The 3,988-nt window shown below is 46.3% G+C and overlaps 2 protein-coding genes across 4 annotated transcripts in view; one reads left to right on the top strand and one right to left on the bottom strand.

Annotated features, from left to right (window-relative positions):
• Positions 1 to 3,988, top strand: part of LOC112466214 — a 120,645-nt gene that overhangs the window by 45,411 nt on the left and 71,246 nt on the right. The window contains exon 1 of one of the 3 annotated variants that reach the window (XM_025034180.1): positions 763 to 825. The exons of the other annotated variants lie outside the window; for them this stretch is intronic. The gene's annotated coding sequence lies outside the window, so the exon portion shown is untranslated. Of the gene's footprint in view, positions 1 to 762; positions 826 to 3,988 lie in introns of those variants that run through there. 3 annotated transcript variants of the gene reach the window in all.
• Positions 1 to 3,988, bottom strand: part of LOC112466215 — a 110,770-nt gene that overhangs the window by 55,267 nt on the left and 51,515 nt on the right. The gene's annotated exons all lie outside the window — the stretch shown is intronic.

Below are 3,988 nucleotides of genomic sequence, written 5' to 3'. Positions count from 1 at the left end.
GAAATATCAATCGTTGAATATCGATGCCTCGATGTTACGCTTTCAGATATTAATTTGAGTCGCGTGGTATCACTGCTTCTCACGGGGGAGCGCGGAGGTTGGCGACTTGGCGACGCTGTTTCTAACGGAGCGTCGCGCGGAGCGGATCGACTCCGAGTCGCGGCCTCGATTTACTTGGTAAATTTGGGCGCAAATTAATCTTGTGTCGCGATATCTATCAATCGGGACGCGATGTCTATCAATTCGGCGTCGCGGGCGTCGAGCGGAACGGTCGAGCCGAAACTCGAGCGTGCCTTCGTCGCCGGCTGTTCTTCCGTCGCCAAGGTATTCCGCGCGATCTACTTGTTCGAAACAGACAGCGTCTTCTACGCATCGAAGCGGTACGAAAGAACGTCGAGGGAAAGTAGTGGAAAGATATGATCTATCAATTTATTTATCGTACGGACACACACACATACACATCTCGATCGTACATTCCGTCGTATATCGCCATTGGCCATTGAATTGACTCACGACGTGTCGACCAGATTGACGATACTGTTTTTAACGGAGCATCGCAGTTAATTTGGGCCGCGGACCAATACTCGCGTCGCGTCTATCCGTCGGATGATTGGCATGAATTTTGATGTCGCGGACGATCGTACAGCCGCGTCTTCTTCGCGTTGCGTTGCGGACAATGTCGGGAGTGCCGTGTGCAAAGTGTCGCACGCTCGTAATTAGCCGTATTCTCGTGAATGAGTGTTGCGAGTGCTACGGGGACGCCCGAGAGCAGAAGGACTCGGAGGAGGCCTGGGAGGCGTCGGGCAACGGCGGAGCAACCGCAGGGTGAGTGGCTCTCTTTTTAACGTCGTTTCGTGACGTTTCGTCACTGTCGACAAGAAGATTATATTTTGTACATATTTATAATAAAAAATATATACATATAACTATAGGTAACCGTAAAATGGGTAGTTCGCATCAACGCCGTTAGGCGTCGTATCGTCGGTGCATTCTCTCGAATTTAAGATTCTGCACCGACCGGTATATAAGGGGGGAAAAAAATCACGAATAGGGAAAAGGAAATATCACTCTCACTACGAGGCGGCAATGAAATCGTATGATCCGAAAGTATCCCAGATACGAGTAAGATTCGGTGAATATCACGAATAAGAAATATTCAGATACGTGAAAAAAATTCGGGAAGCTTTCCTGCTTCCTGCTGGATTCACGTCTGTTATAGTCAGGTACTCTGGTAGAATACACGGGGTGTCTCGTAACCATCCCTACATTTTACTAGCGTATTCCAAATATTAAAATAATATTAAAAGTTAAAACTCCTAATGACAGAGATAAAAATCCCGAATGTCGAGATCGTAATAATTTTTGATTTGCCACAATTTTCTATTAATGCTGGCCAATGATATCCCATAGAGTTTGCGTGTTCGCGTTACGCAATTACGCGTACACGCGTACCGATCTGTCATCTATTATTGATTATCAGATAATGTGGCGGTACACTTCACCAGCGATACACGCCGCGCCCGGTAACCGTAAATTGGGTAGGTCGCATCAACGCCGCTAGGCGTCGTATCGTCAGTGCATTCTCTCGAGTTCAAGATTCTGCACCGACCGGTATATAAGAGGGGACCCTCCTAAGGAGTTTTAACTTTGATATCAAGAGACACGGTAGTGTCTCGTGCCAAGCTGCCAAGTACACGCGGAGCGAGACCGACCGTGACTCTTTTAAGTCATTTAAGTACGCAACGCGACGGGTTGTGAGTACTCGAGATGTTGAGATCTCGATAACAAGTAAAACGGATCAAGTTCTAAGTATTTGGAATCCGCTAGTAAAATGTAGGGATGGTTACGAGATTTTTTCACCTAGCTACTAGATACGACGAAAATATTTTCTATTCGTGATATTCACCGAATCTTACTCGTATCCGGGATACTTTCGCGTCGTACGATTTCATCATGCCGCCTCGTAGCGAGGGTTTCTTGAGCGTTCTAAGGTAGAGTGACGGGGATGGTTAGGACGAAAGATTTCCGCTGAACTTCACGCAACTTATATCCCAGTGTGCATCATCACCGGAGCGACGCACGTCACTCAGAAATTCTGAGGGAAAAGCAGCTTGTTCGAACATGTTCGAGAAACGGTGGCGTAATGCGAAAGAAACGATCCACTTCGCGAGAAATGGCTTTTTTTTTTTTTTTTTTTTCATTTCTTACGAGATACGTATAGTCTTCGATGAACAAAACGAAGAACTTCGGATTAGAAAATCGTAAAGATTAGAGCCACTTTAGCGTTATCTAAAAAAAAGTCGCGAAGGCCGTGTAAAACGGATTAAATGAAACGGATAATGACGCTTCGAAGGACATTCATTTCGGCAATCGTAATTTGTCAAGTTTGCTTCTCGGACTGTTCCTGCAGCCGACCATGGCGGTTCCTAAGGTCGCACAAGTTGAAAGGAGATAAAAGATACCGCCCAGCCTCGACGTACAGTCGGGCCGGCAACTACCATGGCGTAGTCGTGGAATTTTATGGCTGCATATCGGTCTACGTTATATAAGGCACGACGTGCAACGTACATAAAGCCGCGCATTGAAAGTTGTTAATTAAATAATAAAAATTTTCAATGAATATAAATGTCTGATAAAATTATACCGGTATTTTTACTCAATATTTTATTTTATACGTATTCCTTTTCAAGCCATTAAAGAAATTTATTTAGAAGCGTTTGATAAATCGAACTGTAATATTAAATCTATCGAGCGTCAGTGTCATCGGCATTATTCATTAGTCGATTACGATCGATAATCGGCGATTCAATATTCGCGGTCAAATCGAATAACGCATCGACGCAGGAAATTGATGGCGGCGATGAATATCGAGATTAATGCAAAAGTCATTACAGACACCATATTCACGCGTTCGTACTTACGATACGAGTGTTGGCGAATCTTGCGAGTGTGCATGGCTCCAATTCAATTAAAAAATCGGATCAGATTTCCTTAGACTCGCGACGCTGATGTTAAGTAAGGAAAGAAAATGATTATTTTAATCGAGATGCAAATGGTAATCTTAATTTTGAGTCCACAAAATGCAAAGTGCTAGCTGAATCGCACGTTTGGTGCCGCGCGACTCTCTTATTTTTCCGCGTAACAGAATCTGAAACACGTGGACGCGGCGCGCTTTTGCAATTTAAAAATCGAGCCACCTTAGTTACTCGTTCGCTCGTGAACTCGCTCGAACACGCTCGCCGCGAATAATTCCGCCTCGCGGCCCACCTACCCCGACAACAATGGCGACTCCGAAAATTCTCCGGAGCTGCTCGAAAACGTTATATATATATATATATATATATATATATGTGTGTGTGTATGTGTGTATATGTGTGCTATACCGCGGGAGAGCGAGAGAGAAAGAGAGTGAGAGAGAGAGAAAGAGAGAGCAAGAGAGAGCCCGGTACAGTCGCCAACAACGCGTCGCTGCGGAATTTCAGTGCCTCGGAGATGAGAAGAGAGGAGCCGTTTCGAGCGCGTTCAAGAAACGAGACGTTGCATCGCGCGGCGCCTCGTAGCGAGAAGCGCATTTCGCGTAGCGTGCCGTGCTCGCCGCGCGTCCGACCGAACGGCGCGTTTTCCTCCGCTTCCGACGCGCTAATTCGAAAATACTCGGAATAATTTTCAGCCGGAGCTATACCTGCCCCATGTGCTTTTTATGTGGCGCTCGGACCTATGTACCGCGCGGGCCCCGGTGTACATACATACGGTACATACGTACATAGGCAGACGTGCGCTCGCGCGCGTACATGCCGCGGAGGTAAATATACAACGTATATAAGGGTAGCGTGTAGGAGATGGTTGGTACATAGAAGTACTTGCTGGAAACGACTAGGGCTATTGGCGGGGGTGGAGTGAAGGGAGACGAGGGCAAGAGGAATGGAGAGAGAGAGTACTCTTCTCTCTCTCTCTCTCTCTCTCTCTCTCTCTCTCTCTCTCTCTCTCT

Source organism: Temnothorax curvispinosus, unplaced genomic scaffold (genome assembly GCF_003070985.1).
Source record: "Temnothorax curvispinosus isolate PA1 unplaced genomic scaffold, ASM307098v1 QBEX01016001.1, whole genome shotgun sequence".
Classification (NCBI taxonomy): Eukaryota; Metazoa; Arthropoda; class Insecta; order Hymenoptera; family Formicidae; genus Temnothorax; species Temnothorax curvispinosus.
The sequence above is the reverse complement of the archived record's forward strand: the minus strand, read 5'-3'. Positions and strand labels throughout refer to the sequence as shown.